Source organism: Poecile atricapillus, chromosome 3 (assembly GCF_030490865.1).
Source record: "Poecile atricapillus isolate bPoeAtr1 chromosome 3, bPoeAtr1.hap1, whole genome shotgun sequence".
Classification (NCBI taxonomy): Eukaryota; Metazoa; Chordata; class Aves; order Passeriformes; family Paridae; genus Poecile; species Poecile atricapillus.
In genome coordinates, this window is record NC_081251.1 from 83,757,634 (window position 1) to 83,769,262 (window position 11,629).

The 11,629-nt window shown below is 49.5% G+C and overlaps 1 long non-coding RNA gene across 5 annotated transcripts; it reads right to left on the bottom strand.

Moving 5' to 3' along the window:
- Positions 1-2,640: 2,640 nt before the first annotated feature.
- On the bottom strand, positions 2,641-11,590 carry LOC131578180 (uncharacterized). Of its 5 annotated transcripts, XR_009277397.1 has the most exons (5): positions 11,476-11,590; positions 10,027-10,083; positions 8,810-8,942; positions 7,517-7,589; positions 3,560-5,105 (listed from the first exon to the last, which is right to left on the bottom strand). It is a non-coding gene; the product is annotated as an uncharacterized LOC131578180 (long non-coding RNA). The 5 variants fall into 5 exon arrangements; XR_009277399.1 differs by lacking the exon at positions 8,810-8,942 and having other exon boundaries at positions 10,042-10,083; XR_009277398.1 differs by lacking the exons at positions 3,560-5,105; positions 7,517-7,589; positions 8,810-8,942 and adding an exon at positions 2,641-2,887 and having other exon boundaries at positions 10,042-10,083.
- Between the last annotated feature and the right edge of the window lie 39 nt (positions 11,591-11,629).

Below are 11,629 nucleotides of genomic sequence, written 5' to 3' on the forward strand. Positions count from 1 at the left end.
AGACCAGCCAACCTAATGTCGAACACAGATGATGCCTTTGTGCATGTCTGAGCTTCTCACTGCACATCCTGGGGAGATAATGATCGCTGGCTTGCCCGTAAAGTTACATCCCCTTTAGCACAATCAGCTTGTACAAGACACATCAGTTTTTGTGACTGGATATTTATCTATAAGGACTTTCATCCTCTACCTTGTGCACAATTACCTTTCAATAAGAACCTCTCAATTGAAATCATCTTATGTCACACACTCTCCCTTTCTATCCCTAAATACATAAAAAACATCAGGGCAAAATCTTTTTCTGCAAACAACTACAAAAACTAACTTGACTGGGGATGCTCTTTGGATTTTCTCCCTCTCTCTTCCAAATTACTATTTTTTCATTCTGGCAAGTACCTACCCAAAACACAGAAACCAATCTCAAGTGGGTCAGACCAACTTCATTGTCCATCTTGAGAAAAGTTTAAAATGTAATCTGTCAACAATGTATAGTTTAAAAAGCACACTGAAGGTCAGTTTGGACTACATGACAGTGAAATCTCTTTTAAGGGATGGCTTAGCTTTTAAATATAAATAAATTTTAAATATAGCTTTTCAACCCCCTGCTATGATTTTACAAAGTAGAAGCAGCATCACTGTTCCCTAAAATATCCTAACCACATCATGTTAGAAACTGAACTTTACTATTTCACTTTGTTTCCTAGCTACCAACATTTCTTTTTAGCTTAGTAGTAGAGATGAGCAGTGAAATTTGGCACTCAGACTGCAACTTCATAAAAGCCTTAAAAAACCTCATGCATATATACATATCTATCTATATATACATCTGTAACAATTACAGTTGCTACCATTCTCTTTTCAGAAATGTTTCAGTTACCACTGCCTCCGTCCTGGTTATCCACTTATTCCCATCCTGGGGCCCCTGCCAGACTAGTCCTGGACACCCCCCAGTTCTGCCCCTGCCTCACAGCCCACTCCATCCCAGCCCCCCCAGCTCGGCCCTACACCCTTTTCCCAGCCCAGCCTCATCTACTGTCAGAGCAGTCTCTCTTCTCTCACCCTTTCCAGCTCTACCAGTCCCTTTGCATTCATCACATTAAAGAAAACTTTTCATGGTCATCTCTTTTATCTCCTTCAGTGAACAGTTAATCAGAAAAAATGCTTTCATGTTGCTAAATCAGGGCCAGTGGGCAAAGCCAGGCTGACAAGAGACATTTTCCTCTGCTACTAACCTGGGCTAAATAGTATTAATTACAGAGGCTGGGCTTTGATTGCTGGAGTGTGGTGGGGCTGGCGAGAGCTCCCTCCTCCCCCTCTGCTCCCTCCCACCACAGACCCACACTGCACCTCCTTACCTGCCTGCCCTTTGCCAGCATCCCTATCTCATGTCACAGCACAGCTGCAAGTGGGACCCCCTAAATCTTCACCTGGGCTGCTCAGACAGTAACTGTGGGAGAGTCAGGTCCCTGGGCTAGAGGACAGTCCAGCTGGGTGGTTGGGGTGTCCCTGTCCTTGCCTCCCCCATGCTTGTCTGCCCAAGGCAATGTCTTTTCCAGGACAAAAACTGCTTCTTTTCATGTGTTTAAAAGAACCTGAGTTCTGGGAGGCAACTCAGTAGACATCACCCCATACAGTATTTCTCAGCCTGTGATTTGTGGGCCACAAGTGGTCTGTCAGATGTCAAAGGTACTGCAAAATTACTGCAGACAATTTCTTGGGACAGACATCCATCCTCACACATGCCACAAAGAAGCAAAGACAGCAGGCAGTGGGAGCAGAAGGCAAATTGAGGACAATGTGCTACAACTCAGTCCTCCATGGGGTGGTCCAGAGGTGTTTATTGCTCTTTCAAAGAAAGAAGAAAAGTCAGCCAGACTAGCCCCACAGACACAAGAGGCCCATCTCTGCACATCTCCAAGGATATTATTGTGCCCAATCTCTGTTGGGGCTCCTCACGTTTCCCAGGTGGAAGGTGACAACCATCCCAAAGGCAGCATCAGCAAACAACTGGTTACCAACTCTGCTGAATTGGCTTCCCACAAATTAGCAAAACAGGCCAAATCCTCAGACAAAATGAATCACAGATGAAACACTCTGTTTTTTAGAGACAGAATGCCACTAACTTTTTTCCCCATCCCTTTCTGAGTTAAGCAGGACTTTACAAAAATGACCACAGGAGGAATTTTCAGGGCAGTCACCCTCTGTTTCAGCAACCTTCCCTTGGGATGGGTGGCACAGTTTGAGGCCTGAGACAAGCCATGATTTAAGCTGATTAAGGTGACTGTCTCTGGTAACCCATGGTGCCAAGCCCTGATCCCATGCAGCTTGTGGGCAGCATAATGGGAGCACAGCACTCCAGGAAAAGGGCACCTCCAGATTCACTACAAAACTCATCTGGAACAGCCAGACAGGATGATATTTTCAAATGCTTTTTGATTTGTTTTGAGTGTTTGCTACTGTATATGAAGACCTGTTTGTCCAACCAGTGTGAGCTGCAGTGTGAGCCCAAGTGGATGACCTTTGAAAGTTGGAGTGCCACATTTCCATCCTGATACTGAAGACGCCATGTCCTTCCTCCTCCTCCTCCTCCTCCTCCTCCTCTTTTTCCTCCTCCTCCTCCTCCTCCTCCATGCATCTGGTTTCCACAGGCTCACCCTGCCTCCTGACGCAATGCTTTGTTCTACCATGCACAAGCACAGAGGGAAGCAGAAGTGGTAAATCTGGTGCATTTTTCCTCAGTCTGCACTCTGATCTTCTATGTGCTCTTCTCAAGGGCATACAGATCTGGTTTTCCCAGACAGCAACAGGCTGGAGTCTCCACCAGGGCAAATCAGCACATGGCCTTGGAGGTCTGCCAGCATGGTCTATCCTCTTAGACACACTTCCTCTGAAAAGCAAAGAATAGGAGAATTTGGAAAACACCTGGGGTGATCAGGGCCCAGCAACCAAAGTCAGCTAAACCTTGATACAGCAGTAGTTTGCATGGATCAGATGCTTAGGACAAGTTTACTCCAAGATTTTTTGGGAACAGGGCCCTTTGGACTACCTGGATCTCCAGGCAAAGGACCTCAGACTTATCAATATCTTCATTCCCACCTTCAAATTACAGTGTAGCACTTAAGAGAATGAAATACCAAAGTAACCCAACTAGGTAGTTGTCTCCAGCTACTCCTCTCTATATTCAAAAGTGTTTTAAGCTGACAGTGCTATATTTATAGAATACAGGATAGCAGTTACTGTGCAACACCCTGGAAGAGCTGTTAAGGAAGGAGAAATAGGCATTTTGCTATCTAGGAGGACAGTACAGACCCTAGGGATAAACACATCCTCAGGCAGCATGCAGTAGTGAGGGAAGCTAAGGCTTGAGTGGACATTGCTGAGTTTAGAGTTAAGAGCCTATTGCTATGAGTGACAGCTCAGAGTCCTCATTGCAGCATAATTCAGACTACAAACAATGCAGTGGCTTTTTACAGTGATTTCAGATTTTTAGGGCTCTCTTCATTGCCAGAAAGATGATTTTTTAAAATTTTTTTATTTATTTTTATTTTTTTTACAGTGAAAATGTAGACGATAAGAAGGTAAGCCTCCATCTTGCCCAAAGTTTTCTAGTAGGCAGGTTTTTAGCTGCTTCTGAGAGAAAGACAAGAAGCTTTGCGTCAGTAGGATAATGTGCTTCCAAAAGAGTTTCTTCCTCAGAAGTTGTCTCTCTTGCTTAGAAGTTGTTTTCTGCCTGGAGGCGGGGTGGTTTCTGTCCAAAGCTACTTGATTTGACTTTGTTCTTTGTTTATTTTCAGCTCTGCAGGCTGTCACTGTGAATAATGGGTCTTGGGTACTAGAACACAATTCTCAGATCAATATTGTCTTCCATGGTAAATTTCAGGGCTACTCAATTGCAGAATAAATCTTATCTTCATGGAGGGGATGGCTGGTGCCCTTGAAGATGGGACAGGCTGCCTGTACAGCACTTCCCTGTCCATGCACAGAAGGTCATAGCTCCTCACTGAAGTTCTGCCTGTGATGGCCAGGCCATCCTCCTGCCTGAGTAATGAGCTGGTCCTGCCTGAAGCTTTCCTGAGCTCCACACTTGGGAATCTACTGCCACATGGTGGCATACACTCTCTCTTCCTGGCCCTAGGAATCCCTCCTTGGCTTCCAAGAGGTAGCACATGTGGTAAGAGCACTTCTGAAGTCTGCATTGCAACTAGCTCACCAAGTTTCCAGGGACTCATTCTGGAGCTGCTAGAAGCTTTTCCATGAGCATTGTTTCCTGTTTGAAGCAACACAAAAGTATGAGGAATGCTGGCAAAAAATCTGAGAGAATCTCATGTTCTTTAGTGTCAGCAGGTAGGATCCGTTAACAAAACACCTTTACCTAACCTGAAAACAGTAGAAGTATTTCCACAAAGCAGATCAAGGTCTGCATCAATCTCCTTGAATTTCTGCTCTGCAGCAGATGCAAAGGCAGCACCAGGCAGGATAATAAACTATAGAGATCATTCCTTTTCCTGACAAAGACTGAAAAGCAGGAAGGTGCTTGTTACAGGAGCTGGTGGAGAGTATCCCTTGCTCTGTCTGTGTGCAACACTTTCAGTTTTCAATGCTGTGTTTCACTCCTTGAGGCCACAGGTTGCTTTGTCCCGGGTCAGGCAGCTGCATGCTAGAGAGGATGCATTTGCAAGGCAGCTGCTCAAAACAAGGCTGACTGCTTCCTTCCGGAAGGGTGGTGGCACCTGTGGGTGGAAAATCCATGGCAAGTGCCCTGGGGCCACCTTTGCTCTGGAGGCTGTGAGGCAGCATGCTTACAGCCTTTTGTTTACACGGTGCTCTGTGCACAGTGCTGGAGATGGCAGTTTTGCACAGCATGCTCAGCTGGCTGGGAGACGCAAGGAGCCATCCAGCCTAAGAGGGAGGTGGCAGAGCAAGGCACCTTCCCAAAGAGTCACCTCAGTAGAGCCACTTAGTCTGCAAAGAACTTTGAAGAATTGGACCCAAACCAATCATGCCTGGAGTTTGCAACAGAAAGACTGATGCCTGGCCTTGACAGCATTCTTGCTCTCCTCCACATCAAGACAAAGTTGAAGTCCATCCAGCAGCAGCAGCAGCTCCTGGATGCAGGAAAAATATAGATTCTGTGAAAATGGTGAGTTGCCATGGACCTTCCTCCCATCCCACCACAGCCCATGCCCAGTGGTAAAAGCTGCACCTGTTTCTTCTTCCAGCTTCACCCTCGCTGCAGTCCCCTGGCAGTGAAAATAATGCAGGGAGCAAAACAGGATGGGCACAGTGACACTGGGAGCAGTAAAGTGTGAGAAAATAAGGATGGGGAGGTGTGGCCCCTAGGGAGGAAGAGGAACTGTTCAAGAAGCATAATGGAGAGGGGGAAAGGAATAAGGGTGCTGTGGGCAACATATTAGGAAATTCTGCTGCAGTGGGATCTCTGTGTTGGCAGGACACTGGTGCCCAGAGGCACTCAGGCCTGCAGAGCAGGGACTGGAAGGACTATCTCTTCTGCAAGCCTAGTAGATGTCTTCATGACATATCACAGAGCTGCCCCATCTTCTGCCTCTGCTGTTCCTCAGCTGTGGATGTTAAATGCAAGCAGCAAGCAGGGAGCACAGTGCCTGTAGAAAAGCAGGCCACATAACTTTCTCAGACTCGCCTGAGAAACTGGGCTGGGAAATCATAACGGGGAATTAAAACAATCCTCAGAGATAAAAGACAGCCTTGCAGGTGTTGTTTGTCAGTTTCTTGTTTTCTTGCAAGAGAAGGTCAAGGGGTGGTGTACACCACTGATGAATGATGGTGATGTGTTAGTTTACTGACCAGTAAGAGTTTTACCTTTCTGGACTTTTGTGTATCAGTCTATAAAAGAAGATCTGAGGTAATAAACCTTAAGCTCTCCTGTTCAACTCACAGGAGAGTCCATGTCGTACTGCCTCGCCGTTCCCAATATAGTGCAACACTCAGCTGCCTGAGCTGTAGGGGAGGAAGTGATGGCCAAGGAAGGGGATTTTGCAAATGTTGGAACAAAATAGGCAACAAGGCTATTAGAAGCTCAGCCACTGTCATTCCATATGGTTTGATGTGCTATGGCAGTATATGCAGATAAGAGGGAGGCTTTGAGATTACCAGTATCCAGCTGTGGAGCATCAGGTGCCCAGGAGGAGCCCTGGGACCAAGCCATGGCCAGTATGGCAGCAGTCTGGCCACTTATTGTCAGCTGTGCCTCTATTCCTTCTCCTCATGGAGATGGGCTAGCCCTCTGCCCCAGAAACTCTGGCCTCATCGCTGCTCTCTGCTCTTGCCTGCTGCATTTTGTTTCATGGAAAATGATTCACTATGTGGGGCAGAAACCACATGTGTGCCCTGGGGGATCATGCTCTGCCTGGGAGACCTCAGACACCAGGGTAACCCGCCTGGATGATTAACAGTGGTGGAAGGTGCTGCAGAATGTGCTCAGGTTGATTCCCCATAGAGGCACTGTGTGAACAGGCAAACACATCAAGGGGTGTCTCCCTTTCATCTCACTGCTCCAAGCAGATGGGTCCAAAGCATCTCTTCCAAGGACAATATGGGGGAGAACTCTAATAACCTTACAGTGTGGAGCAGCGCCAGTGCTCCCAGTGGCCGCTCTGGAGGCAGCTAAAGGGGTGCCTTCTCCTCTTCCACCCTAATTGCCATTAATTGGCTCCTGCCTGCTGGCAGCAGAAGGGCAAGGGCTCTCCAAGGATCACTGTGCTAGGGTGACAGCATTTGGAGAAGGATTGTCGGCCCCTGCCTTGCCCCACCTCCATCACACTCTCCCCCACCCACCAGAGCAATACAATAACCTTTCCAAGTATAAGATTTTTCTGTCAGTATATATCTATTTCCTTCCAGGCCCTGCTCTGGAGGCTGCCTTGCCAGGGAGCTGGGGCAGGGGGGCAGGGCAGGGTCTGTGTCCAGAACCCAGAGGAGGGGGTGTGGTGGCCTTGGGCTAAGGGGGATATAAGCATTGTCCCTTCATACAGCACTGCAGCCACAGTGTCCAAGAGCACGTATCAGTGCAATGAGCCCTGCTGCTCTGCTGTGTGCCAAGGCTTCCTGTGCAGGTAACCAGAGCTTTGAGGTCCCCCACTGCAGAACCAGCACACCAGGGGATTCAGCCCACAAAATCCCAGTTTCCCTAGAGAGAGGTGCTGCTATCCCAGGGCAGCCAGATGGGAATGGGGCTGCATCCCAATGTGATCTCCTGGCTATGGCCTGCGCTGTTATCTTGGAGATGTGGAAAGATGGTAGGAAGGGAACTTCTCTTTCACTACTCCACATCCCAGTGCTGGCTGAGGGTGCACAAAGCAGAGTGTCCCCAAAACCCAGACTCCCTAGGAAGGGTTCTCCAGGACATGCTGGCCCTTAGCTCATCTGGCTCCAGTTTCCTGTGGCAGACCACCCTGCACTCTCCTCTCTCCACCTGACAGCCACACAAGCCATCCCCTCGTGTCAACGGGGGGATGGGAAGCTGCAACACAAAAAGCACCTTGTAGCTCTGACCAGGCATATCCCCATCAGACTGCCTCCCTGCTCCTGCTTCCAACCAGGACAAGTCCTTGCTGCAGAAGAAAAATATAGCCAAGCATGTTCCCAGTCCCTCATGGTTGCCCACATTGCAGCCAGGGCCAGTATCTGCAGGCAGCAGGCATCACATGAGCAACATGCTCCATGGCAAGCTGGCAGGGCATGCAAATGCAAACAAGACACAAATTCAGTTCTGATGGAGGGAGCTGCAGTGTCTTTCCCACTAAGGTTATTCTTAAACTGTTTATCAAAGGCTCACTGCTTTTGGCAGCAGGGTGAGCTATTTTTGGATGCCTGCTTCACCTCTCCACAGAGATATGCTGGCAGAGGCTTGCCCTTCTTTTGCCCGGCACCCTCGGACCTCCTGTGGTCTCTGAGGTTTGCCCCACTATGCTCACTACTGTTTGCTTCCTCACATGTCAAGGGACTTTTTAAGCAGGAGATCTGAGCTCAGGAACAGTCTCATTATGAGTCCTTGTTCAAAAAGCCCCTCATCCTTTCCTGCTGTCAGTGGTGACACCACTGCTTGAGTATGGGCAAAATGCATACTTGCACCTACTGTTCTCCTTCAGGACTGGTGGAATTTGTCCTAAGCCTGGCACCCTGAAGCTTTGCATTCAAGTTCTTTTCTCTTCTATTGGCTTTCCACTTGCTGCTGCCACATCTCTTCACCCACCTAGAAGATCAAGGCCATGTTTCCCTACTCCATGGGATTGCTGGGACAAGTAATTGGGATACGATAACTGAAAACTCAAAGCTTTCCTCATAGAGCCTCTTCTCTATGGATGGGTGAAGGACATGACAAGTTTCACTGAGGTGCAACATTTACAAAAGCGGTCTGGTGAGGCAGGTCTCTAAGCTAGGGCAGGAAGGCAACAGGGGTGCATGGAAGTGCAGTAGCTGGGTGTTGGAATCACTGAAAGCACAGACAGGGATGGGAATGCAAAGCAAGCCATCAGGCTCTGAGGTTAATAATAGGCTGTCTGAGTCTTGACTGTGTAAAAGAAAATCAGTCCTTAAAAGAAGCTCACTGGCAGAGTGCTTGGCCCTGACAGAATTATCCACAGGAGCCCAAACAAATGACTGGCCTCATTACCAACCCGCAGCTTCAAGCATGGCTTGAGACACGCTGGGCTCACATAAAGAAATCAGCACTGTCCACACTGCCCCTGCAGTACCAGAGAAAAGCATTTGGAGAAGTTTCCCAAGAACATCAACAAATTCAGGGATTTCTTTTTGTTGGCAAAGCACAAACCTTCTGCTGAAGGAAGATTTTCTTCATTCAAATATGATTTTGGAGAGCCAAAGGTACATGCAGGCCAGGAGATTCTCCTCCAGAGAAGAAATCCAGTGCTGGCATGTGCAAGGTTTGTACTCATTTGTGAGATCTGTACTCAAAGAGAACGGATGTGTCTTTTCCTACAAGAAGTGACTGGCTGAAAAGGTGAAAACCACTTACTTGGGCTGGTTAGAAAGCTTCAAGCTATACAAGCACACATAATTGTACTCTCCAGCCCTGAGAGTCAATGGACAGACTTCTCTAAAATGGGAGACTGGCTCAGACTTAGGACAAAATGAGGTGGAGCCCACTGTGATTGGTGACATCCACCACCCAGTCTGCCCTGTGGCCTCACTGGTCACCATCTCCATGGGCAAGATAGTGAGAGGAGACTGAAATTGCTGCCAGACCAACAGCAAAGAGCTCAGGAGTAAAGAAATCAAGGGACAAATGCCAAGGAAGAAACCTGTGTGAGGGAAGGGAGAAACACCTCCATGTTGAGGACACAGAACGATATCCAGCAGCACCCACAAGTGCTGGAGTGTGTGTGACTGCCATGCCAGCACAAGGCAATGTGTCTGGGAAAACAGGCATTCTGGTCTCTAAGCAAGTCAGGAACAAAATGGGCAAGGTCACTAAGCAGCTCCTTCAGACACGCATCAGGGGAGGTGACAGCAGCATGTGGCTGGCTGTGAGGGCCAGCACTGTAAGCGTGGCCAGGGCAAGCTTCACAGGGAGCACATGGAGTGAGTCCCACTGGTGCACTGAGGCTGCTGGCACAACATGTATTGCTGGCATGAGGTCTCACTGAGGCAAATTGCCCCCTGACATCTGTGGGCATGTTGGATGTGAGCAGACATTCTGATGGTGAGTGAGGGTGATGCCATGGGGGTACAGTCAGAAAGACACATTACCCATAAGAGGGTGCAAAGAAAAAAATCATACCCTTGACCTTTTCTCTTAGTAACAGGGGGCAACACTATGAAAGGTAGAGTGATTGGAAAGTCTAGGGCAGGGACCATGAGAACCTGAGCCTGCCTGCGTGAGGGATGAGTTCACTGTTCCCAGTCAGAGAACTCAAGAGGACAGAGTTTCTGGAAAGGAAACAAATGGAAGGCAAAAATTAAAGAACAAAAGTATCAAGGTGCTGTTACTGTAAGCAGGATTCACAGGTTAATTAAAGCAAAACTCACAGATCCCCCTCAAACCTTGAGTCGCAGTCCACTTGGTTGCCTTCAGCCCTGGGTCACCTGCAAAAGAGAAACAGAGAAAAATGCATCAGAGGGCTTTGCACAGTACTATGGCCAAGAGACTGCCATAGTACCTTTGCCTTCCTGGGGTCATGACAATACAGGGGTAGATTTCCCCGATATCAGTGCAAAGAACTCAGGCTGGAAAAGCTGGGGGAAAAGAACTTGGTGCAAGGTGGAAAAGAGACAGGGATTTGAAGGAAAAATGGGGAGAGAGACATCCTCCTGGACATCACAGGGAACACTAACAAACGCAAATGCAAGCAACCCCTGCACATTACTAATGTCCAGAAGGGTCCTGGTGTGTCCATTTTAATCCTCCATCCATCATTTGAGTTGACAATAGGCCCAGCATATAGGCCCCTTCATCTGACATTATTTCTGTCACAGAGCTCCTCATCACGAGCCACCACTGTGTTTTGTACAATGTCCTGATGGGTCAGCCACCTATCCCAAAATCTGGGCCAGGCCATCCAGCCCTATGTGTCAGAGCAAGACCCTGATGTGGCACAGGGAAGGAGGGGAAGGAATGACTTGGTCCATGTTGGCAGAGGCCCAGGGGTCCCAGCCCCACCTGGCAGCAGAACTCTTCTGCTTTGGGCAGCAGAACTCTTCTGCTTTGGGCAGCAGGGAGCCGGCACAAAGACACAATCGTAGGCACAGCAGCTGCCTGGAGCATGCTGCCCCCCACGGGAGACATGCTCCCTGCCTGGCACAGAGACCGTCCGCTCCTCCTTTGTGGTGTGAAACAAAGAGCAGAAGGAGGGAAGGAAGTGACTTCTCTGGAAGCGATTATGGTGGTGGGATGAGCACCCATCTCCTTCCAAACAGACCAAGCAGTGATGCCCCAGCCCTTGTCCCGTCCCCTATTGCCTCCCATTCACTGCTGGCATCGCCTCTCTATGCCCTCCGCCTCTCCTTATGCAACAGGGCGAGTGGGAAAAAAAGAAGTAAAAAGAAAGCTAGAGCGAGGGAGGGAGGAAGCCGATGGGGCACTGGCTGGCAGGCAAACAAGGAGCGCGGCAGGGGCGGCCGGGAGCCCGGGACACGCGGCCCCTGCCAGCGCCTTCTGGGCTGCGGGCATGTACGTGCGGTCAGCAACGTGCGCGCTGCTGCCAGCGGGGCCGGCACACCTGCGGCTGTGCCCGGGCCAGCCTGCGCTAGCAGCCGCCCTGCCCTCAGCCTCCCGGCACAGCCCCGGCACAGGCGGGCAGCAGAGCGCCTGGTGGGTGACAGGCTGCTTGTCCCCGGCCAGCCCCAAGGACAGCGCGTGCCACCGCGCACATCCCCAGCCGCTGCCACCCAGGTGCTCACAAGTTTTCAAGCGGGCAGGTGTGTGGATCAATCTCACCAGCCGGCTTGCTAGTTTTGACCTAGGAGGGAGAAACTGACCTCCGCTGTCCCAAGGCTACATGCCTCCTCCCGCTGGCCCGTGTGCGATGCCGTGCCGGGGATCACGCCGCTGCTGCTTCTCCCTTCTGCTGTGTCAGCAGTTTCAGAGCGGTTCCCAGCCTGGCACGGCTCTCACAGAGCACCAAAGCTCCCA